Raw genomic sequence first — 27,731 nt, 5'->3', positions numbered from 1 at the left:
CTGCCTTGTCAAAAGCAAGGCTGGTTTGTTCAGTTTCACTTGAAGCCAGATTGAGAAACGCAGGGAAAATGGTAGCTCACAGTAAAAGACAGCCCTGCTCCACTGGAAGGTGTTTAGAAATGTGTAAACTCTTCCTTCTTTTTGCAATCAGACCGCTGTGATCACTTTGCTTTGTTTGGGCATAAGGCTTTCAGTTCCTAGGTTTTCTGAATCGTTTTTCTCTAGGTTTCTAATCTGTGCTAAATCCTTGCAGATGTCTTTTTTTTTTCCTTGCTTTTATGAGAGCCTGTCCCTGGATCTGCTACTAGCTCTGCTGGTTACATGTCCCTTTTTGTGCCTCAATTTGTACAACAAGGTAATGCTACTTTCTTCCTTTGTGAAACCGTCAAAGAGTTACAGCTGAAAGGAAAGCTTGGTGTCATTATTTTTTCTTGCTGTATGGGGAGCTCCTTTTCTGTGGCAGAAATAATAACGTTCATTCTTCATTAATTTTAATCACAAATCAAGCATGGGTAGCTTCTCTGCAGAGATGGTGACACCACCACAGCTCCGAGGTGCAGCACGCTGAGTCGGATCCTTGGCTGATGCTGCTCAGTGTGTTCCACTGCAGGTGATGAAGCTGTGATTTATAGCAGATAAGCATCTACGGTATCTCTAAAAGCCCTCTCCACAATCTGTCACTTGCTACAGTGAGCTCCGCAGCAGGATGAGATAATAGGAAAGGTACGGAATTATGGAAAGGCTCGTTTTCTTCTAACGCAGGAAAAGGAGCTTGGTCAGAAAAACAAGGCATGAGTTAGTCCATCTGTTCTTGGAGGACCACTCACTCCAAACCCTGTCCAATACCTGTCGTCTTGGGCCTCTTACAGTTTGCCAAAACTATAGGGCCAGCATTCCAGGTACTGGTTAATGGAGAAAAGGGCGTGTGATGGTAAAATGCATTCCCGGAGCCTGCGGTGATCACGGTGCAGATGTTCCTTACTTGGGGGTTAGGATAGCTCCAACCTACGTTTTCCATCCATAGCGTTCAAAGACAACCACCCCGGGGTACAGTGTTGCCATGCCCGGCTCCATTGGGGCATGCTGGCTGGCACAGGAAGGGCAGAAGAAGCTGCCCTGTGTTGGCTCTGTGCTGCCTGGGAATATCCTGCAACTTTCCTTGCTCTTTGCCCAGTTGGAGCGATGCAAAAAGAGCAGATGGCATTAAATAATTTGGCCGATGCTATTTTCATTATTCATTCCGCTGTAGTGCTTTTGCATAAAATCTGTGGTTTGGCAGTTGCTTAGCTTTTTAAAGGGGTGATGTGAGCATAGTTGCAAAAACAAAATATTGAAGAAACAGTTTTCTGTATTTTTGGTGTCTCTTGGATTTGAGATGTAACACCCTACTTTTCACGAGAATTTTCAAACGATTTTTGTGTTTATTTTTATGAGGAAATAAGTTCAACAATCGATAGCTTTTTGGTTTTCATTAATTACCTTTACTTAAATAACCTCAGAAACATACAACTTTTTGTATTTTTAAAGAAGTTTGGATTGTTTTGGGTTTTTTTTAAATCATAAATTGTGTGTTTTCCCTTGAAAAGCAAAACTTTTCCCCTTAAGGTGTGAAAAAATGGTTTTCGTTTGTGTTAAAAGACAGAATGACAGTATTCAGCAACTATCTTCTGAAGCTGTGTTTCTTTGTTTTGTGTTCTTGTTGGATGACCATGGAAAGCTAATTATTTGGTTGTACTGGCTGAAACGTCTAAGATACCACTGACAAGAAAGTGGTGTTTCCTTTTCAGTGGGCATCAAACAGACACTTCATGAGTCTAATCTAACACCTCATCTAACTAATTTCTTTCCAGAAATTTTATTTATTTAATTCAAACTGCAAAAATATCACCATTTTTTCCACGTGCTTACTCTTTCAGACATCTCCTACTCAGGTGACAAATCTCTATTTCATATAATTAGAGATGATGTAAAAAGCTGCAGATTTCAGATCTTTAGGGAACCATCTCCTGGGCCATGAAGAAAAAATTGAAACCCATGTACTTCCTGTAAAGGATAATTAGACCTCTTTAAAGAAATTCCATAATGAAATAGGATGTTGAGTTAGCATATAAAACCACACTAGGTGTTTCCTTGAACTTGGTTAGAGAGCACAGAGAATTATTATTATGTGGCAGCTGATATTATAGTGCTGTCCTGTCATTATCTTCTTTCTGAGGTCCCATGACTGGGGCTGAGCTAAGCAGTTTTCAAAAAAATAAGAAATTTCCTCTTTAATCCTGCAAAGAAACCTTGGCTGAGTATTAAACCTGAACTTTTTCCAGCCACTGAATTTTTTGGATATTTTGTTTTCCATGCCTGATATCCATTCAGGACAGGAAGGAGAAGTACCAGAAATGCAACAGGAAATTTGGATGAACATCTGTAATAGCAGAAAAAGTGTTGCAGAGCAAGAGTTGAAGATTCATTATTCACCACCTGAAGTTCAAAATGACATAGATTTGAACTTGGCTTTTGATCCTCTGCCTACTTAGATGTGCAGAAATGTGTTTAATTAGGTAGAATCTTTAAGTGGTTGTCAGACATATATATGACACTTTTAAATAAGACTGGTGCATTTCCTTTCCTGAACTGGGAGTGAGATTGACTCTAGGCTTTTTTTTGTGATCTTGACTTAAAAAATTAGATTTTTTAAAAATATTAAAATTTGCATTCCTGAATCATTTTGAGCTGTGCATCTAAGATGAACCTGTTTTATAGATGTTAAATGTTAACAAATTCACATAGTTTCTCCCCTCAGCAGCATCTAAGGAACAAAAGATCTTCTGAGGTCAGCTTAAATACTAAAGTCCTGCTTTTAGTATGTGTAGTAGAAAAAACATCTGGAGAGCTACTAGCACGTCTCTGACAACTTTAAGTATCACCTTGACCCTTACAGGTGCGTTGAGGTCCACTCTGAGACACAGAGAGCCACGTGTACCAAAACTCAATAGAAAATTCTGTCTTGAGGCTGAGTATATAATGCAGACCCAGGGGCTTAGGTTTGATGTAGAGGTTTTTATGATTGTGTAGAGAAAGTTTATTCTAACTTTCACACTTTTAGAGCATAAAACTCTTTAATACTGCACTGATGCTGCAAACTTTCTTTTGCTGTCCGTTGATTCTGCATCTTTATAGGGAGGTGGAATGGATGAGAGGCAATATGTTCTCCGCCTATATAAAATGCAAACCCACATTCCTCCTTCCTCCTCCTGGAAGGTCAGTGAGGTACTGAGGGGACAGGCAGTCTTGTTCAGTTTTTGGAGATCTGTTTGTCTGTATTAACTTGTCATCTTTGAAACCTCTTGTCTCCTTGTTGAAAGGGGCTGGGTTTTGAGGCGTCAGTTGATGCTGGTCTCTAACTGACCCGTGAGAGCTCTGCTGACCTCGACCGATTCACTTTGGTGCTAAGTTTTCTTACCAAAGAAATTTTGATTACCTTCTTTTCTTATCCAATAAAAAGAGGAATGCTGGACTACATTTGCTGCAGCTTGGTGGTATCTGATCTCCATGATGGTTACAGAAATACGATGTCTACAAGGGGAAGTGAAATTGGTAGGGAAGCATTCCTTTTAATCCCCTGAGAAGTATGAGAAGAATGCAGCAGTCCTTAGAAGCAGTGATTTATGCTAACCTCAATACAGTCACTTCATTTAGATCTTCCTATTTAGTCCCTGCGAAGACTATAAAATGCTATAGGCTCTGCAGTCGGGTTCGGTACAGTTAGTGCCTTTAGTCTGTGTAATACAGCTTTGTTTGAGTTGCTTCATGCTCTGCATCTGTTTTGGATGCCCTCATGGTCATAAAGAGCTTGACTGAGTTGGGTCTATGTTCTGGGGATTTATGTTGCCTTTTGAATACAGACTCCACTGCAGAGTATTCTCCTCTATAACTATCTGATAAAAAATACAGTATTATAAAGCCTTGGCTGGCAAAGCCCCACGTTTAGTTAACCAAAAGGTATGGGATCCAGAGTCACACTGCATTTTTTTTTAAAGTTGAAACATGAGGATATGTAAGGATCGGGAAAAAAAGGGTTCAGAAAGGCTGAGTGCAGTCACCACTGGGTGGCAAAACCTGACCTAGATTGTCAGTTTACCCTTTTTAGCTGCAGAACTTACATTCTTAGCTGTTAAGACCTTCTTCTGTCAGATTTTTGGGGGCTTGGGGATTTCAATTTATTTTGAACTAGTCTGAGTGCTCTTTGTGGGTTTCTTGGGATGTGCACATACTCATACATGCATAAGATGTTCTTGATAGATTTGCTAGGTTATATCACGTACTCTGTTTCGTGCTTTTCTTCATCTTTTGTGGTACGTGTTGTTTTGCGCTGTGTCACATAAGATAAATTGGAGATGACAGTAAACAACGTGCCTGACGTAGTACCTTGTACTTGATCTGAGGGCAATGTCGATTCCACCCTTCAAGGATTTCCTTCAAGATGTGTACGGCGGCGTCGGATGTGGCGGGGGCAGAAAATGCCTCCTGTCAGAACTGAATTGCTTTGCACGATAAAGCTCTACAGATGCACTTGCAGCAAGCTCCCTTAGGAATGAAAGTCTATTTCCAGTGCGAGTATAATAAATTTGATTGGTTTAGTGCAAAATGCAAAATACACTTCCAGTTGCAGAAAAGCCTCTTCTCATCCCTCCTGCAAAGGGAATCTTGCAGGAGTGAATGTTGCTGCCCTGATTTACCGTTACCTTTCACCCTGTAATTACCATGTGTATGCGAAAGGGATGTATCTGTTCCGATATATCAGAATGGTACAAACACCTGAATGAGATGGAAAATGAAGAAATAGGTACAAGGAACAGCAAAAGACTCAGACTTTTTGTGATCTTACGAGGCCTCGCGATATGTCTTAATAATTACTGATGGACTGTGGGTCATTGCAGAACTGTAGGGGACCATTGCACCTTCAACGTGCAGGCCATTAGGGAGCCACAGGGCTCCAATATCATATTTTTACTACCGTGGTGTCTCAGAGCACCATTCATGGTGAGCTATATTGCTGTGAATTCACCTAAAGACAGGTAAGGTTCTCGGGCTTTCTGCAAATATTAGACTACTCTACGGTGCAGTTACTCCGGGAAGCTGCGGAGATGCTGTGGGAGTCAGTGCTGTCCTAAGCTGGCTTGAGAGCCAGCTGGGGTGAGCCTGCTTGTGCAGAGAGAGGGGAGCAGACCAAGGTGGAGAGCATGGCCACAAGCCTTGCCCAGGCACCATGGGATCCCTGGGCTGCCCACTCTGCAGCAACCCTTTCCTTTCCGCCACAGAAAGGGGCTATTTTGGCTTTAATGGGGCCACCGGTGGGAGACGGGGCTCAGTGGTGCCCAGCACCTGGAGAAAAGGAGCTGTGGTCTTGGGGCTCCCCACTCCAAGGGTTTTCCACCCTCTCGTGTACTGAGTGCCCCATCACGTGCCATGGTAGCGCTTCATTCATTGGATCAGGAGTCATGTTTTCAGACTTACTGTAAAAACCTCATTGTTGGTTTTGTTTTTTGATTTTTTTTTTAAAAAAAGGTGCTCATCTTTACTATGAATTGAGCCCAGTTTCAATACAGTCCTACGTATGCAATAGCATGAATGAATGTATATTAACTGAGACTGATGCGTAATAATTACGTGAGGTTGACAGATAATTTCCATCGAGGAGCAGGACTGCGTGCAATTAGCTTGCTGAAGAAATTAAATGGAAAATTATTGTATATTTTGGGTAATGAAGAAATGCCAACTCACTAAATGGATGTCTTCTGAGTAAACAGTTATGTTCATTTCAAACCTCATTTATATAATGAATGATATTCAAACTGCCTTTGGACTGTAATAGATATAGCTCGGGTCACCAGCTAATTTAAACTACATATAAATAATACAACTGCCTTACAGATATCATTAGTGAAAAGTACCAAATTTGGAGCCTCTGGTCTTGAAGACAGGAGCCTTAAGTTTGGAAACTGCTAGAATCATTTGGCAAACCACTGCACAGCTTCACCCAACCTTCTGGAGGTCGAAGGAGTAAGTTGACATGGACCAGTTGGAGAGGGTCCAGAGGAGGGCCACGAAGATGATAAGAGGGCTGGAGCACCTTTCCTATGAGGACAGGCTGAAAGAGTTGGGGCTGTTCAGCCTGGAGAAGAGGAGGCTCCGGGGTGACCTTATAGCGGTCTTCCAGTACCTCAAGGGGGCCTACAAGAAAGATGGGGAGAGGCTGTTCAGGAGGGCCAGTTGTGATAGGACAAGGGGTAATGGTTTTAAAATAGAGGGAGGTAGATTCAGGTTGGATATTAGGAAAAAATTTTTTACCATGAGAGTTGTAGAACACTGGAACAGGTTGCCCAGAGAGGTGGTGGATGCTCCATCCCTGGAGATGTTCAAGGCCCGGTTGGATGAGGCCCTGAGCAACCTGATCTAGTTGGAGATATCCCTGTTCCTTGCAGGGGGGTTGGACTAGATGACCTTTGAAGGTCCCTTCCAGCCCTAACGATTCTATGATTCTATGATTCTATGATTCTAAGTTACTGTTCCATCGCATGAGATTTTCCACCTCCTTTCCCCATCTCCTTAGCCCAGAACTGTCTTTCTCTTTCTTCCTCTGAAGTACAGTAGGGTCCTAAGGTAACGTCTTTCCTCCAGAAAGTTATTAACTCTTGAGAATAGGGGCCATTTCACTTTTAACTCCAACAGGCGTTTCAGAAGAGCACTACTTTTCCCAAATTGTACCCTGCTACAAAGAGCAATAAATCCTTTCCGGAGCCCTTTCAGCCTGTAGAAGCAGCCATCTCCCAGACAGTCCGTGATTGACCGATCCCAGCGCACAGCGATTACTCTCAGGTTGTCTCTCGGTCATCGCACATGCTTTCTCATCCATTGTTTTTTCCTTAGCTTTTCATGGATTAATTGTCCTTAGCAAGTCAATGGCTAACAGGGGGAGGGCTGTGCTGTGTTGCTGCAACATGTGCAGCAGACCAGACTTAAGAAATATTTTAAATGGCAAAGTTTTCAATTCAGTCTTTAATTACTACAGGAAAGGCTTAAAGGCATCACTCAACTTAGTTTAAGCTTCAGTGTGTTTTTTGAATCATCAAAGGCAGAGAGTAGGTATTTTTCCATTTAAATCAAAATTTGCAGATTTGAATTCTTAGCAGTCGTAGCAATTTACAGAATGAAACTTGTAGTGATGATGGATGGCTTAGAGTTCAGAGGTAGATTCTAGCCACATAATCTGCTCTCAGTTTTGAATATTGAAAAGTTTGGAGTTGTTTGGATTCAGCTTTAGAAAGGAACCATTCACAAAGACAAGAGACAAATATGAGTTTCAGTGTGGGAACACTGGCATTCTCACTGATCTTTATTATCCACTAATTTCATAGATTAGAAAGCTTTATTTAGTATTAACAGCAGCATCAAGCCACCAAAACATAAAAGGGAAACAATTTATTTGCAATTTTATATTCTTATGTTACTGATATCCAGTTAGGAGCTGAAACTCCTGGCGTTCAACTGAAGCCTAGGAAGCTGCTCTCTCTGTCCTTCCTCCCATTTTGATGATAGGAAGCGTCTGCCCCTCCTCTTCCTCCTCCTTTCTCTCCTCTCTCCTTCCCCTCCCCTCTCCTCCTCTCTCCTTTGAGAGAGCAGTGCAGTTTCCAAGGATTTATTCTTCCATTGCACCCTGCTTGAGTGGTCTCACCTCTGTGAATGTTGCAGCAAAATTTGCATTCTTTGTTTTGGCCGAGTTCCACCACATCAGTTATCCTGTATGCAGGAAAGAAAGAAATCTCTAGGAAATGGGTGGCTTGGTCCAACTTTTTTGTTTCTACTGACACTGGGCTAAAGAAATCTAGTTAGTGTGGTTTGAGCTTTATTATTTTCTCTCTATGGGGCCTTTAACTGTTCATTTAGCTTATGATGGTTTACAGACAGGTGTTAGCTCCCCTACTCGTCCTCGAAGCCAGCAGGAAGCTACGCTAGCCCGTGCTAACCCCACGCTAATATATTTGACCCCTCATCAACCTGTATGTCCATAGCATCTTATTTATCTCAATTAAATAGCATCTGGCTGACTCACAGTTCCTGTAAGGTAACATGCAAACAGGTCCTTCGAGTGTCTTCGTTATTACTGTGTCTGTAGAACCTCTTAAACAGGCAATTGCCACAGGAGTAGAGTGAACTCTTCGAAATTACTAAGGGCTTTTCAGGAGCTCAGTATTAATAGCTAATTAAGCTAAGCAAAAATGTCTTTTAGTTAAAGGCATGGGTAAGTTTAAGAGATTATACATTACTTTTTCTCCTGCTTTATAATTAAAATCAGATCCCTTTTGAGTCCATATCCACCCCCCACAAAGTTCCTTCTCTTCCTTACACCCCGCTGTCGACCACTGGCATAGTATGGTACGTTTAGCATAGGAGCTGCTATACGTTGACTTTAGAGTTTGTTTTCTTGTTAGAAGAATGCTCTACATTTTTGGCAAGAAAACTGTGCTGTTGTTGATTAGCAAGGCAAGGCGATCATGCAATGGGAGAGTTGTGGTAAGCAGGGACACTGTATTTCTCAGGCTGAATCTGTCTGACTAGAGTCAGCCTCGAGGCAGGTTGACCCCTGAAGACACAGGTATTGCTATTTTAGCTAAGTTCTCACCGAGGAATTTGCCTGAATGCTGCTCTGTCATTCTCGTTCAAACAGCAGTGTAGGTGATGTGAAATTAATAAGCTGCATGAGTCACATACACATGATATTGTATTTATAGCATTCTTGTGAGGTCTCATTAACATGTATTAGGAAAGTGCTTTGAAATTCTCCAGTGAAAGATACCATGTCACACAAATACAGAGTGTTTTCCAGTCTTGACATCGGCTTTAATCAGCTCTTCAATTTAAATTGTCTAGATCTGAACTTCAGTTTGGGATGCTCTCCCTCAGAGTGGCAAGAAGGTCGCAAGACTGAAATGCTCCCAGACTTCTTGGAAAACTGAGGGACATTCCAAGAAGTCTGTGGCTCGGGCACTTCCCACGTTACATCTGGACCACAAACCGTGCAGATTTTCTCTAGTCTTCCTCAGTCAGCTGCAGTATTGACAGCAGAGCCACATAATTAACCACGAAATATTCTTTCATTACTGTTTGTTAACATAATAGCTGGGAATTCAGGCTCAGATAGCTAACCAAAACATACTCCTTTGCTGCTGAGTTTGGAGTGGGAGGAAGCGTGGTGGGGGAGAGGAGATGAGGACAAATTGCCTTTTCTCCTCCCCTCTCATGTGTTCCTGGTACTGGGTGGGCTTGCTGCCTTCTGAAGGGGAGGGAGGGAGAAGCAGGGAGTTACGGCAGCAAATTGGGATTAGTCACTGCAGCGATCGTGCATAGAGGAATACATGATTATTTCAGGCTGACTTTTCTTGGTCTCTTGTCAAAAAGCAGAGTTTCTGTGCACAGAGTAAGCGGAGGCTTAGCAGAAGGATTTTCTGGGCCGCCGTGGCTGACATCAGAAAATAGTTTCACAAGTGAAAGCTTTTCAGACAAAATTATTTGTGGGCTTGCTGTGTTACTTCAGGTCAGGGTCTTGCGTGTTAAGGATGACATCCTCTTGCACGGAAGAGAGGAGATACAAACCCCTTATCCTCTTGGGGAGCAAAGCAACAAAAATTAAAATAGATTCATTATCCCATAGCTGTGCTCGATGCCCACAATACAGACTGAAGGAGCAGTGAGAGCTCCTGGTAGGACTGGAAGCCCATTGGGCTGGTTGCTGTCAGCACTGGATGAGGTAACCAGCTTGGTCTCCGAAGGAGCAGCATCAATCCACATCAGCCAGGAGCAAGAAAAACACGGGTACAGAAAAAAGAGCAAGAGACTGCAGGATGCAACACATGGATAAATCGGTCAGAGATACAAAGCACTTATGGTTCTAATCTACTGGGTTTTAAAATTTATTTTAGGGGTGGGGAATGTGGAAGCAAACCACATGCAAGTTTTATATGAAATTTGTTGCCTATTTGTATAATTGCTAAATACATACATAAAGCAAATTGACAGTTGCTGTTGAGTTTTATTACAAATCTCTATAAAACGGAGGCATTCTGGCTTATTTGTGGCAAGACAGTGTCACGTGCAGGGAGCAGTAGGGATAGAACCAGAAATAGGTACTTCTGTCTCCTGTTACTGGCAGAACAGAGGGCACGTGACAATATGGAAAGACTGCCATCAAATAGTGGTCGCAAAAGTCTTTGGGGAAAAGGACAAAAGATTAGTCTGAGCAGGAGAACCAGTGGAGGGATTCGATAAGTGAGCTGACATCATCAAAACACGCAGGAAACATATTTTAAATATTAAGTGTTCGATTCAGCTCATCAGTTATCCAGGATAACAGGAGCTGGGATAAACCAAGGTCAGAGGTAATAGAACATTTACAAACAGGGCTCTAAGAATACGAGCAACACATCCACCTTGAAAAACTTACAAGCAAATTTCTGTAGTGAATAGGTGGTCTTGAACTGGAGAAGAGCAGAGCCTGACTGGCTTGTGCTGTGCATCCGTCCCTGCGTGGCAGCCCAGCCAGGCTGGGCAAGAGCAAAGCCAAGAGAACGATGAGAGCTTCACCATCTCTCCGTACCCAGGGCTGGCTGTGCCATGTGGATGGGGCCCCCGGATTTGGTAATAACAGTTCTGACTAGCAGTGGCTCTAGGGGGTTGTTACTCAGAATAAATAATGCTGTGTCAAGCCCCTTACGTTTCTCCAGTTTCTAACGTGACACGCGGTCGCTAAAATAGTCCTTGCTTTGATGAACCTTGTGCTGCTCCCACAGCAGAACAAGCCCTCCTTCTGTTAATTGAGACGCAGAGAAATGTCTTTAACTTCTCAAATCACTGAATCAATTTTTTTTTTTTTCCTCCTCCCCCAGCTTTCTTGCTTCCTCCTTCTGCCAGAGATCACTGTAGCAGGAAAGAAGTCAAACAGCACACTTAATGCAGATAATTACTTCCTGGATGGTATCATTTGTCTTTTGGATATGCTGCCTGACAGTTAAAATCTCAAGGAAAAAAAAAAAAAAAGATCTGAGAGGTGTTTAATTAAATCTCTCTTAAAAAAAATCTGTCTTACCAGGGCAAAATCCTTCTTATAATTTTTTGTGTATGTAGAATCAATTAGTTATCACAGTTGTAACTTCTTTGCCCTTTGAGCAGTTTTGTTTGAATTATAATCATTATTCTATCTTTGCTCTCGGTCTTTCTCCCTAGACCCTCGTTCTGATCTGCTTTTACAAAAGCATGTCGGAATTTCTTGGAATAGCTAGTATGAAATGCTTAAAATGAAACAAAACAAACCTCATCATCTAAGATATGGATATCAAATATGTTCTTAATATTTTTTTCAAAGCAACGTGCAAGTTTTTCAGCTTCAGATAAAATGCTTGAGTTCTCGTAACAAATATAAATCAACTGCTGACATCAGCGAGTTAGCCTGGTACTGCAGGAATCACGCTTTGGCCCACGGTGTGGAAGTCATGAAGGCAGATTTTTAATTCTGTGAGGGTACAAATCGGTGCCAGTGGGATTTTCGAAAGCAAAAATTTATACACTGGATCTGTAAAAGCCTTTTAAAATCTCAGCGTGCGTTTCACCCAGCGCAAAATACACTGCGAGTACTTTGCCTAGCCATGGGAGCAACTCAGAGTAACGTTTGAGTAGGGTTAGCCACAGCGAGGGACAACACATTTCGGAGACCACAGCTTCCCTGGGGGGAAATAGGGAAGTATGATCTTGCCGTTAACCTGGCAGGCTGGGACCCAGGGGGAACAGACTGGGTTCATGTTTGAGTGGAAAAGGTGGCTTTGTTTCCGTCCTCGCATCTGTGGTTATCAAACTGTGCTGTAGCAGGTGATGATGAGAGTTGTACGTGTTTGATTTCAAAGCCACATTCATGCCAGATTGGACAACTGTGATTTTCTGACCTGCATCTGAATGATAGCTACTGGCTTTTCTAGGACAGCTTAAAAAACCAGCATGTTCTTTACTTTCCAACTTCTGTCTTACCATGTGTGGGTGCAGACTGCTTTTTTGCTGGCAGAGACGTGTTTTTGTGTTGTTTGGAATTACTTGTGAATGTGATCATAGCAGGAGATTTCAACCAAGAATGGGGCTCAATTGTTGTAGGAAGTACAATTTTTTCTTTTATTCTTATTTAATTTGATGTGGAAGAAGAAGTTGCTCTGCTAGCACTTATAACTTACTGGCGACACAATGGCTCATGGACTGAACAGGCTCCAATGCTCTGTGCTGCACCAGGCACAATACTGGACCTACTTTTATTTCTCAGAGCTGCAAAAGGAGAAAACTTTGATTATTGAGTGAAACAGGTATGACCTTGAGTCTTTCTTTAGATCTCAAAATATTCTGTTCCTCCACAAACTTGGAATTGTAGAATCACAGAATGGTTTGCGTTGGAAGGGACCTCAAAGATGATCTAGTTCCAACCCCCCTGCCATGGGCAGGGACACCCTCCACTACACCAGGTTGCTCAAAGCCTCATCCAACCTGGCCTTGAACACTTCCAGGGATGGGACATCCACAACTTCTCTGGGCAGCCTGTTCCAGTGCCCCACCACCCTCAGAGTGAAGAATTTCTTCCTTAGATCTAATGGAAATCTTCCCTCTTTCAGTTTAAAGCCATTGCCCCGTGTCCGATCACTACATGCCCTTGCAAAAAGTCCCTCTCCAACTTTCCTGTAGGCCCCCTTTAGGTACTGGAAGGCTGCTAGAAGGTCTCCCCGGAGCCTTCTCTTCTCCAGGCTGAACAGCCCCAACTCTCTCAGCCTGTCTCCATAGCAGAGGTGCTCCAGCCCTCTGATCATCTTTGTGGCCCTCCTCTGGAGTCGCTCCAGCAGCTCCATGTCCTTCTTGTGTTAGGGACTCCAGAGCTGAACACAGTATTCCAGGTGGGGTCTCATGAGAGCAGAGTAGAGGGGCAGAATCCCCTCCCTCGACCTGCTGGCCACGCTGCTGTGGATGCAGCCCAGGACACGGTTGGCTTTCTGGGCTGCCAGTGCACATTGCCAGCTCATGTTGAGCTTCTCATCCACCAGCACTCCCAAGTCCTTTTCCTCCAGCTTCTCCTCAGGTTAGGGAACTAGCAACAGGGAGAGAGTCTGAGATAATGGCACCTTGCATCTTGTAGTGGTGGGAAGAGGAAAATTTGGACAACCTCAGGTATGTCAGTATGAGGCACAGAGCCTCATCTTAAGGAATGAGATCGTTATGTGCTCATGAAGATGGCTCTGAATCGCAGAGCTGTCCAGGACTATAAAGATGTGGCTCTTTGCTTTTATCTTTGCTTCTGCGTGCCTTGCTCACGATTGGTGGTGTGATGTTTTGATTTCACGCTTGCTAATTGCTCTGTGTTTCCAGAGCACGTGTCAGTTTGGCTTCACGGCAAGAGCCCTCATCGTGAATGAGTCCTCGTTGCTGCTGCGTACTTCCAGAGAGTCGAAAAAGTCCCACGTTATGACAGTGAGAAGCACCCGGAAAGAAGCCTGTTTTTATGACAGAGGTGAAGATGAGTTACACCGAGGCAGTGTGTATTGAGAGAATAATAGATCTCTCAAATTTGTATTCATCTGCACATGTTACTTTGTACATAATGGGACTTTCATCTGGCTTGAGGAGTACAGGACAAATTATTCCACAAGGATGATATGTCCTTGTACTGTTTCTCCAGTGGATTGGACACAAATAGGTCTTCCATTACCATCACTCATGCATGTCTTTTTTTTTTTTCCCCCTTTTCAAGTAGAGACAAATAGGAAAAAAAGAGAAAAACAAAACCCAACATTTCTTCAGCTTCTGTTTTTACTGTGGCCAATGCTAAGGCATTCCTGCTCTTTGGAGCATGGTCTCTAGTGTTTGGGTTTAGCCTTTCTTATTTATGCAGACTTTTCTGCACTTGCGTGCACCTTTGTAAGGACATTGATGTTTTTGTCCTACTGTCTTTTTGGTATGCAGAGTGCAAGAACTGAATGAGGAGCTTACAGGGCTAATAAGACGAGAAAGAAGAATGCCATCAATTGGATTATAGTTTATTCATAAACATGCAAATACTTAATGCAAGTATGAACGTTCACTCTTTCACACACGTCCTAGGAGATGTATTTGCAACAGCAGGGATAGCAGAGTATAGCTAATTTTGTTACCATAGATAAATACCTTGTTGTTTACGGGCTGAGCTGTGGTAACTGATGCTGTTTATGATCCCAAGCGTTGGGGTAATTTAAACCAATCATTTTTACCTGGTGCCTGAAGCAAACTCAAGAGTCTGCACCCAGTCTGTTACTGCTGGTGTTTCATTAAGCTGTGGAGAAGCTGTTGCTTCTGAATGACTTTTGGTGCTGTGAGATGCAGGGAGCTCACGGTGCTGTTGGGTGATGAGTTTCTCCTCTGAAGTCTGGGAGGTGGACAGAAAACACAATGACAACACTGAGCCATAACCCTCTTCTGTGTGCTCTCAGCGTTCTTGGTATCACTCGAGAAATCATCACAAGAACATGCCTGGAGTTGCAATACTTCATGTAACCCATTGTCAGTTAGCTGCAAAAAAACCCCAACTAAACACCTTCTTCCTTCTCTGCTGCTTTAAATTTCTAAAGACTGATAGGAAACAGCTTGGTCAGGAGCATACTTCTGTCCATTGACTCTCGGCACTTGAGTTAGGTGGCAAAATTTACATGAAGAATAAGCCTGAGCTGAGAAACAAAAATGTAGTCTGATGTTGATAGTAAAGGGCTTTCATTGCTGTATGAGCACACCGGAGTGGAAGTGGAGGAAAAACTGAAAGATATCAGGAAGGACCTGGTGTAGAATAAGTCAAGAATGTATTTAAAATTTTAAAAAGCTATAAATAATATATATATTATAATTATATATAATATAATTACAAAAAATAGATATACACATATATATAATAAACCAATATCGTTTGGCTTGGTTACCAAACAGCTCCTGTTGCCATGGGGGCTCAGTGCTACCAGTGTGCGTGTTCTTGCATCTTTCTGATGGGTAAGTTGTGTAGGTATGCGTACGTAAAGGACCATGCTCCACAAGGGGAGGTATTTAAAGGTGCACATTTGAATTCAAATAAAATGGATTGAAAAAGGGGATTGAATGTACCCTCAGTAAGTTTGCGGACGACACCAAGCTGGGAGGCTGTGTCGATCTGTTCGAGAGCAGGGAGGCCTTTCAGAGGGATTTGAACAGACTGGATCGTTGGGCTGAGGCCAATGGCATGAGCTTTAATAAGGCCAAGTGCAGAGTCCTTCACTTGGGGTATAAAAACCCCAAGCATCGCTATAGGCTCGGGGAGGAGTGGCTGGAGAGCTGCCTGGCGGAGAAGGACCTGGGGGTGTTGGTTGACTACCGGCTTGATATGAGCCAGCAGTGTGCCCAGGTGGCCAAAAAGGCCAATGAGATACTGGCATGTATCAAGAATAGTGTGACCAGCAGGGGCAGGGAAGTGATCCTGCCCCTGTACTCGGCACTGGTGAGGCCGCACCTGGAATATTGTGTCCAGTTTTGGGCCCCTCGCTTTAAGAGAGATATTGAGCTCCTGGAGCGGGTCCAAAGAAGGGCGACTAAACTGGTTAAGGGGCTGGAAAATAAAACTTATGAGGAGAGGCTGAGGGAGTTGGGGCTGTTTAGCCTGGAGAAGAGGAGGCTGAGGGGAGACCTGATTACAACCTACAAATACTTGAGAAAAGATGGTGGGAAGGTGGGGGAAGGGCTCTTTACATTAGTGATGGGTGATAGGACAAGAGGAAATGGGCATAAGCTTAGTCAGGGGAGATTCAGGTTGGATGTTAGGAAGTATTTCTTCTCTGAAGGGGTTGTCAGCCACTGGAATAGGCTGCCCAGGGAGGTGGTTGAGTCCCCATCCCTGGATGTGTTTAAGAATGGGGTGGATGATCTACTTAGGGATATGGTTTAATGGGGATTAGGGACAGTTAGACTGGATGATCTCTAAGGTCTTTTCCAACCTAGAAATCTATGAAAAATAAATCTTTGTGCTCAGCTCTGATTTTTTTAGAGATCTTGTAGATACTTAACTGCATCATAAGACACTTATATGCATTTACAAAAGTCATCTTAGTGACTTTTCTTGGTCACATATGTAGAAAAAGCAGAGCCTGAATTTTGGTATTCTGAAGTACAGGCAGGTGTGCTCACAGGAGGATCATGAAAAACGTTTTGATCCTGTCAAAGAGTTGGGCAAGAGCTCAGGCAATATATTTATTGCTTGAATTTAGAGTGCAGGAATTGATGAGGTAAGAGATCTGTATATTTGCATTGCAGTTATTGCAAAATGACAGTACTGAGACTGGCAAGTGGCAGCCAGCCAATTAGACTAATACATTTTTTGCCTGGATTAGTGTAATGCAAAACGACCAGCTCTTCTGTATGGCAGCATCACTTGCTCTGAATTAAAGAAAAGTAAAAAAAAAAAAAAAAAATCCATGTTATCATCTCTATCCTTCCCTTTCACTGTCAACAAAAATACTTCATAAAATGGAGGAAGAAAAAATTGTTATAAGCTAATACTGGTGAACTCGTGTCTAGAACTGGGAAAGAAAATCATTATCACTTTTAAACTGTACATATTTTTATATTTCACAATGGTAATATTATATATTGCATTGTCTAATGACCTGGAAGCTTTTTATATTACCAACGAGTTAATGCCTATGAAATAAAGCTCAGTAAATATTTACTGTGGGGTATGTCTGGGAAAGGTCGCGTTGACTCATTTAAGGTCGTGCTGTTTATAAAATCATCCTTTTCAGAAGAGACAATAAGGATTAGCGTCCTGAGTTAAAATGAGGAAACAGTGTTCTAAAATTATATATCTTTGGTTTGTAGTCAATACTGCTTTAGGGAACAGACTTCCCATCGACGATTTCCACACACCCTCTTCTCAGCTGACTTCCATCTCTCAGTGCATTAAGCCTTCTCTTGTCTGGCCAGCCATTGTCATGCCTCGGGAAAAGCTCTGTCGGGTATTAAGAGAGAAAGATATAAAAGCAAGCTAATGGATAAAGTTTAATTCCATAAATTCTGCATTCAAAGGGTCTGTAACTGCCAAACCAGCTAGAAATTTTATCTGTGTGCTCTCCATATTATTACTGCTGAGCTACCTCAGCCTAAGATACGAGGCTGATGAGTGCATTTATAAAGGTTTATCTGCATCCCTGTTGGCCGCTGAGTAACTACCAAGTGTGAAAACCACGAGACAGCAGCAAGGAATAGTAATTTGTAGGAAGAGAATCCCAAACCTGCAGAACGGGGCTCTCAGCATCACCTAATGAACCAGTATTTTTATTATCCTGCGAGTGACTTTCTTAGCAACCTCACTCCATAAAAGACACAAAACAAATCGGAAAGAAGTTTCAGAAGGAAATTTCAGAGGTTTATTGCCTTTTGGCAACTCGGGAAGAGAGACCTTGCTCTCCTGATTGATTCTTGCACGCAGGGCCAGCCTTTGTCACGTAGGCAGAGGATTTATGAACATGCTTACGTCTTTTGCTGAGTAGGGCCTTTTGTATGCTTAAAGTTACATGCCTTGCTCAGTCATGGCCATCGTGTGCTTTTATGCTGCTGAACAACAGACTAGATAAACAAAATTTAAACCTTATGGTATCAATTTAGACAAAAAGATTAGGAGCTGTAATACGTAAAAATGGCAATACAAATCTGAGTTGCAGCTGCCATCGTGCCATGCACAGCTGATGTTTCTGGTCTCATCTACCTCTTGATGTTTAAAAGGAAGGTGTACAGAGAGAGAAGAGTATCTGTGGAAGGCAGATTGTTTAATCTTAAGTGGATAAATCAAATTCTTCAGATCCGTCTCTCCCTACAGAGTACAGAGGGAGACTGGATGATGAGATTTGACTGCATGCCCAAGTTTTAGTTTGATAAAGTGAAGCCAGATGAATCCCACGCCAAGTACAGAAGTCTCAGCTTAAAATTTCTGACCAACATGTCATTAAGGCCTCCTCACTTTGAAGGTAACAGGATATTCAGTCTTTTAGTTACACACACAGAAGTGTGCAGAATATTTGAGCAAGCTTTCGTGAAAGCACACAAGTGGATCCCAATGAAGGAAAAATGCGGTGGCTGCGTATCAGAGTAGAAGCAGAAGGAATTATTATTTTCCTCATCTGGTAGACACAGTTGCAGGAGATTCTGCTTTGTAAGCAGAAACCATTTGCCATTAAGCTGGTAAGAGAGGAGATTGTAGCAGAGTTGTATCTTTCACCAAAGCCGTGTAGCACCCGGTAACCTGGACTGTCATCCCTCTGATAGGTAACAGCAGTCATTCTCCCCTGGCCAGCCTCTTCCTCTGGGCAGGTGGGGTGGCACGTGTTACACCTGAAAGGACTGTACCCCATAGCTGAGGATCCTGACTCCATTTCCTAAGCTCTTTGTGTTCTCTCATTCACATCCTTCAAGTCCACCTGTGGCAGCTGTACTACAAACTGAACGCTTGATACACTATGACCCAATAAATCCCGTGGGAGTTATCCCTGCAGGGGAAGGTGGCAGCGACAAGCAATGAGTTTCTGCAGCTTTAGAGGGTTTGGTAGTGTTCATGACTACCGAGCAGCATGTTGCCAGCATGATGGAAAACTCTTCCATGGGTAGGCATTTATCAAATCAGTACAAATGGCCGAGCTGAGCCTGAAGCCATGCTAGAAATGAATTCAAAATCAGGCTGTAGCAACAACTGAAGTGTTCTGTGTGGATTTGCAGTTGACCCTGTGCTGTACAGAGAATTACAGAGCTCATCTCTTGCTGGTAATCGGGGAAATGGCACTGCCTGCTTGCCTCTCTTTGAGCGCAGGTTGGGAAAAAGCAAAAAAAACCCCACCCAAAACCAAACCAAACAACCAACTTACCAAAAACCTGCACAGCAAATACTTCAGCAATTAAAAAAAAAACAACTTTCAGCCACAGGAACTATGTGTAAATAACATGAGAAAGCCTCAGCAGGTTATCTGGCCGGCTTTTGCCAGTTTGGACAACAGGAGCACAACAGGGTAATCCAAGGCCAGAATATCAGATTCCACTTGGATCTGGAAACAAATTAAACCTGTGCTTGCATGTGGCTAAGCAATCTTTCAGGGGATAGCCATAGCCACGCTGTGGTTGTGGCTTTGGGCAGAAAGGTAGTAAATATTTCAGAGCACAGAATAGGAAGACTCATCATCTGTATTTAGACTTCTTTTTTTCCTGACCATGCCATGGCTCCTGTGACCTTTGAAAAAAGGGGCTTTTTATTCTGGGGCATTTGAGGGGCAGGTAGTCATAGGAAAATGAGTGGCGATAAGGCAGAGCACTTGTTTAAGGTGAACTGGGGACCAAACTGAAGTCAGCAGCTCAGACGGGGACAAAACGTAGCCTACATCTGCTTCTGAATTCTTCGTGTCGGAAAAAATGGATTTGAAACAGAAAATTATTTTTTCTATTAATGGCTCCTTATTTAAAATTTTCAAACCTCTCTAGTAGTCTCAGAACATATTTGAAAATATGGAGTTTTTGAGAATATTTAAAAGCACTTTGGTGTCTAATTCCCTTTAAAATCACTTGGAGATATGCAGCAAGGAGTTAGGCTCCTGGAATAGCCCCTATCGATAAGTTTTTTCATAGATTCATTCATAGATTCATAGATTTCTAGGTTGGAAAAGACCTTAGAGATCATCGAGTCCAACCATCCCTAATCCCCATTAAACCATATCCTCAAGTAGATCATCCACCCTATTCTTAAACACATCCAGGGATGGGGACTCAAACCACCTCCCTGGGCAGCCTATTCCAGTGGCTGACAACCCTTTCAGAGAAGAAATACTTCCTAACAGCCAACCTGAATCTCCCCTGACTTCGTTGGTGTCTGGTCTGTTCTCTTATTATAGATTAACACGGGGGGAACAGGAAGTCTTGTTCTCTTCCACCATTTTCCACTAAGTTGCTTTGCGGTTTCAAGTGAATTGGATAACCACCTTGGTCTCCAGTTTCTCAGTTAAACAAAAATTCCAGCTTCCTCCCAGCTGTGTTCTTTGTCGACAATGCAAATAGCAAAGCATTCTGTCTTTAAGAACTGGTTCAGAACTGGCTTTAAACTAGACTTGAAGGGGGAGGGGGTTAATGTCAGGCTTGATGAAGACAAGCTGAGAGCACCTGAAGAGCAGCAGAAAGGAATTCCAGCCACTCCAGCCAGTAAGTCAGATTTGTCGGGGGCCCGACTGAAATGCCTCTGTGCAAACACACGTAGCATGGAGAATAAACAAGAGGAGTTAGAGAGCTGTGCGCACCTGCAGGGCTATGATCTTACTGGTGTCAGGGAGACGTGGTGGGATGAATCCTATGACTGGAGTGTTGAGCTGGAAGGATACAGGCTCTTTAGGAAAGTCAGGCAAGGTTGATGAGGAGAAGGTGTCACTCTCACTGTCCTTGACCAGCTGGAGTACATTTCTTTGTGACTTTGTAATGTTACCTTTCAGCATCAGTAGCTGTTCAGAAGCTGTTTCAGCATCAGAAGCTTATATTACAGACTTCCATCATTTGCATAGGTGAATCCGTAATTTTGGAGCTGAAGCACTAAACAGCAGGAGTGAATTTGTCCTTCATTGTCCAGAAAACACATCTCCTCCAGTATGCCTTCTCGTCTCCTATAAGGCACTTTGAAATGTAAGACACCTCAAAGATCGTTTGACACCATGGAAAGAGATTTCATTCTAATAATCCAAGTTCTTAAAAATCCAATCCATTCCTCACTCACGCTGCCTTTTCCTTCAACATTTTCCTGGGGTGACTTGTTCCTCCTTTCCTCTGTGATGTAGAGGGGACTGAAGTACAATTGACCTGTAGATGCTGTGCTGTGAAAGCTCTTACTCTCAATTGATGGAGGACATGTACATTATCAGGATAACGTATATGTGGAGCGTACCGTTCAATTAATTCTTGTTCCTAGAAAGTAATCTTTCTTTTGCCTAACTTCTTCTTTTCCAAATTTAGCAGAGGAGCCACCTAACGTGACCTCACCTTCCCACCTGACCTATGTACAGGTCTGATTGTTTTACATTTGTTCAGGTAGAAATGTGCTTTCACTGTTCTCCCAAATGTTCTCACACTGTTCTTCTCCCAAAGAGAACAAGTACTGATTGGAGAAGATCACTACAAAAGCCAGTCTGGCAGAGTTGAGGGGATTGATGAGGCGATGTAATGTTTCCTGTGCCCTTTTTTGTTTTCTATTATTCACATACAGGCTTGAGAGGGAAGGTGCAGTTTAATTAAAGCACGTGGTTCATCTGGCATGTGTGTGTGTTTGGGTGCACCCACAAGGGATGGTTAACCTTTAGTTGCAGAGGGTCCATTAAGGTCCAAGATGGCAAAGGAGACCAAATTCATATTTTCCTTCAGAATAATTATCCTTTTTGACATAACTTTAGTACTAGAGAGGAGCTGAAAGTCTAGAGTAGAGAGAAACCAAACTATCTCTGCCTGAGTGTGAATTCCTGTTGTATTTGGGCTACAGCCCAAATAGATCCAGTCAGGATCAATAATAGGGAGAAATGCCATCCCTGAAGTTCTAACCTAGGTTTAAACTTTGTCGACATCAAGGTCTCTGGATCACTGTGCTTGGGTTTGTGCCCTCTCCAGTTTGCACTGGAAAGGTGGGATAGAAGTATTTATTTATCAATAATTTATTAAATATTGGATATGCTAACAAAGTGATACATAAAAGATATTAGCCTTACTGAATGCAAACATTTCTTTTCCACATATTTTGCATTCCGGTATTTACATAATAGCAGCTGATAGTGCCAAGAAAGATTTCCTTCCAGATTAACTTCAGAAAGGTAGCAAAATGTGGTGGACTGTATATACCGTATTGACATTTGCTTAAAAAAACACTCTCACATTCTGCATTCGTGTGCAGAGAGGGGAAAAAAAATATCTGTCCCTTTAAAATGGGCTCCCAGAGCAAAGCGATGTTGAAGCTCATTTATAATATATGACCAGCAGATTGTTATTACTGGCTTTTTGAGACTGGGAATAGCAGCAGTGCTGAGGACACTGTTCATAGAGCAGAATGCCAGAAATGGTATGTTAAACTGAATCAAACATCATAAATTATTGAGAGCTGCTGCTTTTGCTATCTTTTCACTTCTTAAAATATTCCTTTTTGCATGGAAAATCTTGAAGATAATGGTTCCATTTCTCCCTTGGAGTATTTCTTCCAAAGAGTATTTATTAAGGGGAGTTCTCTGCACAACCTGTGGAGAATCACAGGATCACACAGAATCCCAGAATCACAGAATGTCAGGGATTGGAAGGGACCTCAAAGGGTCATCTAGTCCAGTCCCCCTGCCGGAGCAGGACCACCTAGATCAGATCACACAAGAACGCGTCCAGGCAGGTTTGGAACATCTCCAGAGAAGGAGACTCCACAACCTCTCTGGGCAGCCTGTTCCAGTGTTCTGGTACCCTTACTGGGAAGAAGTTCTTCCTCATGTTTCAGCGGAACCTCCTATGTTCCAGCTTAGATCCATTTCCCCTTGTTCTATCATTGGGTGCCACTGGGAAGAGCCTGGCTCCATCCTCATGACAGTCACCCTTTCCATATTTATAAACATTAATGAGGTCTCCCTCTCTCTCCTCTTCTCCAAGCTAAAGAGACCCAGCTCCCTCAGCCTTTCCTCAGAAGGGAGATGCCCCACTCCCTTCATCATCTTTGTGGCCCTGAAGTGTAGATGTAAACAAAAGCCCCAGGAATAAATATTCTCAAGAAGTCTTTATGTTTTTGTTTCAGGTCTGTAACATTTTTGTTCACACTCTTGAAGACCGTTTCAAACAATCCTTTCCTCTTGCAGTCCACACTCCAGTCTGTGCCTGCTCCAGAATTCACTGGAACATGTGGAACACTTAGGAGAGACTGGATGTGGAACATACACCATGTAAGGTTTGATGTTGCAACTTTTAGCAGAAAATAGTCTGTGAAGAGTATGAGCAGGGAGCTGTGAAAATAGGACAGCTGTGTTATTGGGCTGAGACAGACGATGTAGTAATGATGGAAGCAAGGTGGGAACCTGAAGGGTCATCTAAAGTAAAGATTTAAGTATTAATTAATGCTTCAAAATATAGAAAAATTGTGTGAAACCAGAGTCTGTTACCTGTTCTGGATGGTGACTTCACATTGCAACAGAAGAGAGTTTCAAGGACTCCTCTTTTTTCTAGCTATAAAGGATTGGAAGGTGGCTGGTATCATCCCAAAACTGTGAAGTCTCTAGCCTGCAGAGAGTGTGAGAGAGAGAATTTCATAAAATAGAGTAAATTACTAAAACAGTTTAAGTAGACCAGAATTTCACTCTGTTCCCCGCACAGTGACTCACATGAAACAATAAATTTCCAACAAGTGCGTAGTAGATTTATTGGAGATAAGATTCCAATTCCCATTTTTATTGTAATTGTTCTTCAGTCTCATTTGTCACCATGAGAGGAAAAACATACATTAGGAAGCTGGTGCGAAAATATCGTGACGTAACTTTTATGCATGTTTTGCAATGCTGTTTATTTTATGAAATTTCTTCTGTGCTGTCTGTGGAGGTAGCACTGCAGGACAGTGCAAACAGAGGCCAAGATCCTGAAATCTGGATCCCAGTCCTGTCTTTATTATAAGGCTTGGATTTAACTGCAGCCGGTGACGGAGGACGGAAGGAATTCTGCCGAGCCGGGAGCATGGACCCTTTGGCTGTTCAGTGCAGTTTCAAAAGTAATTCAGATATCAGATGAATCCACAGGTACTCTGTCTGAAAAGGTCATCTGGCTCTCAGTCATTCCATAGAAGTACCTAAGATTAAATAAAATGAATCGTGGTGAGAACGAGTCATCATGATCTAGAATGAAATTAGCTTTATTGGCCACTGGAACAAAATATTTTGGAGTACAATAGAATCACTCACAAAAATAGCCAGTATTTCATCCAAGAGGTCTGGATATAATGTTCAATATTGTCTTGTAATATTTGCATTGATGTTGGTTTTGACCACCATCATACAGTAGGTGATCATAATAGTACCTTTGCCCTAAGAAGTAGATCCTTGTAGCTCTGAAATTTGTTCTTGCTTTGGGATTTCAGGTTTCTACTTTGAAAACTCGGTGAAAACGTCAGGATTTACTCTGTAAGAGCTGATAGAGGTCGGATTTGTTCAGTGTCTTATTTCCACTTGTCTAGCATTAGATAACATGATGCAGTTACCAGTACTTTAATTTTACAGAGCTGATGAGCATCCACAGCTCCTCTTAAAGTCAGCAGAACGTGTAACTACTTGCTCTTCTGATAATTGGGTTCTGGCCCAATGTATCTCAGAGTGAGACATTCAGAAGCTAAAGTACATAAAATTAGGAGCTGTTTTGCAACTTTGACCTCTTCCTCATGTGTAGAACTCATACTGTTATAAGGAAAGGAAATAAACTAAGGGTATAGACTTCTGAAAAGAGAACTCTGAGCTCTGCTGCACACCATTTATTTTCCTATTACTCTTTGAATATTGTTTATTTGACATGTTGTATATTTCCTTGCCTCCCCCTCCTTTTTATTTTAATTGGGACTTGGTTATTGGCTGGAAATTCCACTAGCATGACTCATCATGTGCTGGAAATGACTGTGAACAGGCATCACGTGGGATTTACTTCCCCTCCTTTTTTCTTTTTTTTTTTTTTTTTTTTCCTAAATGCTTTATCATGGCACGAGCTTGTAATAATAAACTAGGAAGGAAGTTGGAGCTAATCATTTGGTTCTGAATGCACAAGCCCTGCCAAATTTCCCCACAGGCATGAAACAGCCGCTCAAGCTGTGACACCAGCAAATTAAATCCTGGAGGAAGCTGACCAGAAGTAATGAAATGTGTATCTACCATACTGATGCTGTCAGTCCTAAGACACACTGGCTTTACAATCTAGTTAAGTGGGGCATGTTTGTCACTTCCAGTGGTGCTTAGAAAAAATACTCATTTTTTTCCCCAGCCCTCTTCTAAAAATCACAAGTCTAGTGCTGACTGGTAACCCTCACCTCATACGATGTGAAGAACATCGATGCTCAGAATGATCTGTTCTTGTAAAACACTACCAAAGTGAAATCCGTATCCCAAAGGAGATAAGTGATCTCATCTTCTAACATGTTAATTGTCAAGCCTGTTTATTCGTCCCTTATCTGCCACTTCATTCTATAACCCAAAACTTAGAGCTGAAATAAAAGGATAAAAATTAGTTCAGGATGGATAATAAACAAAAGACGCCTCCCACGAACCATGTGTCCCATGAATGCAGCAGTTTAAAAGCCTGGGCAGGTACAGGTGTGTGGAATAGGGACACATTATCACTGAAAAGAATAGGTACCACTCAAGGGAGGGATGCATTATGCATGTGGGCGCAGGCGTGGGATGGATGAGCTACCCTGCTACTAAAGAGTTGTCACTCAAAAAATGCCTGTGCATCATGGCAGCAGTGGTTCAAAAGCGTCAGGACACAGGCACACAAAGGAGGGAGGCTATCATTTCACAATCTCTACATGCTTTGGATATAAAGGACTCAGAAAAAGTAAATTTCCCCACTTAGGTGTCATCACGGGTAACAACAGCAGGTATCTGAGAGGTTTCTATGTATTTAACTAGCAGACGCATGATGTGCTAATTGTGTGAGAACTACTGAAGAAGGTTAGTGGATCGCTGGCTGAAAGGTACTTAACTGTGAATTCAAGAAAACATTGCAAAGGGAAAAAGAAAAGTACGGTCTTCAACATGGTTAATACGATACCCATGGAAGAATCAAAGAATAAAATCACACCCCGTATGAGCAGTCTCTGAAAGCATCTAATTATATCCTAGGAATGCCTATAACTCTGCAATTATATGCTTAATTTCCAGCTGTACTTGATTAACATCACAAATGATTTATAACACCGCCAAACACAAGGAACTTGCTTTGAACTGTTTGTTGGCACGTATAAATTTGTTGGGCTCTTTTGTCTGTCTCTTCGTAGCAAGGTAGGCACGTTGAGTTCGTACCACGCAATTCAGCAGCAAAGCCGTGAGAAGGCGAGAGTAATTTTGGAGAAAACACCGTTCTCTTTCCTCTAGTGAACCATTCAAAGGCTGAGGAAGGTCAAACCCCGTTGACTCCTATGGGATTATCCACGCACTTCAAGCTTAACGCGTAGAAATAACCTTGCTGAGTTGAGTCCAGCTTTCCTTGCTTGGTCTTGGAAGACAACCGTGCTTTCTGTGATACAGTAGCACACATGCTTCTAGAAAGTCAGTCCGTGGGTGCCTTCCTTCTCCCATCTTCCTATGTCAGAAGAGCTGAAGAAGGAGTCATTCCACAGTTTCTCAGTGCAGGGAGAACGAGGAGGAAGAAGGATAAGAGAACCTCTACTTGGTTTTGACCAGATCTAAACATAATCCCCAGTTAAAGGTTTGAATCTGTGTGGATCCAAATGGCGGATTGGGATTTAAGGCAAAACACAAACACTTGAAATGTGGTGTTTTGATCTACTCAAGGGTAAGCCTGCTGAATTCAGCTGAGGGTAAGGAGAACACATGGAAGCTTTTGCATAATTGCAGTCGTACACTGTAAAACTTTTGGAGCAATCGCTCTGCAATCTGTGAAAAAAGACTTCCACACCAGAGTATTCATCCATTGATAACATCGGCTTATATAATTTTAGCAACTTAAAAGTCATTTTTTTTGAAAGACTCGTCAAAGCAAACCTCAAATCAGCAGCTGAAGTTGCATTGTCTCTATTTTTAATCTCAGGCTTGAAGCTGTCTAGACTGGTTATCCTATTTGGGCTGGACTTACTACACACTTGTTACCTTGTTCTCATGTTGGGTCAGATGGGTGGGTTTGCTCAGGTCCTTTCTTCTCAAGCCTGTAGTTTTGCCTCTAGGATGATGCGACGTTAGGTACACTGTGAAATCTCAAAGCCCAATGATGAAAGCATAAATATATGTAAAGGCAAGCTACTGTGATTTAAAATCTTACAGTCCTAGAACCAATTCTTTGTTCTTGGGCATTTTTTTTTGTTTATTTGTCTTTTTGGATGCCAGGAGTTGGCAACACTGTATGTGTGAATTCCAGATAGGGAGCCTGGCTCCTGCAGCATAAATCAAAAAAAGATTATTCTCATGGAAGAATCCCCACTAAACAAAACTACAAGAAGACAGGAGGTAGCCAAGCTGCTAGAATTAATCTCTGAAGGAGGTGTCTAGCCCTTTGGTACAGGAACAACGTGACTGAATGAGTAAGTTGCAAACTAGCCATGGTTGCCCACCCTGCCCTCCAAATAGAGCTCTCAGCCTGTGAAATATGAAGGAGGAAAAGATGCTGTGGAGTTGGGAATTGAAAATATCAGATATTACATTTTTCACTGAGGGTATAAATTTCTAAGCAGCAGTGTGGCCTCATAAACAAAAAGGCAACTCTTAATGTAAGCTTTAACTTTTCCTTCTCTTTAATTACTATGAATCTCTTTTGAAATTCCTGTAGGGAACAAGTGCTTCTTGCTGACAGCTGGTTTGCAATTAATAAAAAGGAAAGTGTTTTCAGCTGGCAATGACTTAACTTGCTCATGATATATGAAAACAAGGTTAAATTGC

General features: G+C 42.3%; 1 protein-coding gene across 1 annotated transcript in view; it reads left to right on the top strand.

Annotated features, from left to right (window-relative positions):
- PTPRO (protein tyrosine phosphatase receptor type O) overlaps window positions 1-27,731 on the top strand; it is a 158,193-nt gene that overhangs the window by 62,546 nt on the left and 67,916 nt on the right. The gene's annotated exons all lie outside the window — the stretch shown is intronic.

The sequence above is a fragment of the Tauraco erythrolophus genome, chromosome 4 (genome assembly GCF_009769465.1).
Source record: "Tauraco erythrolophus isolate bTauEry1 chromosome 4, bTauEry1.pri, whole genome shotgun sequence".
NCBI classification, from domain to species: domain Eukaryota; kingdom Metazoa; phylum Chordata; class Aves; order Musophagiformes; family Musophagidae; genus Tauraco; species Tauraco erythrolophus.
Note: the sequence above shows the minus strand (reverse complement) of the source record. Positions and strands in the feature narration are given on the sequence as shown.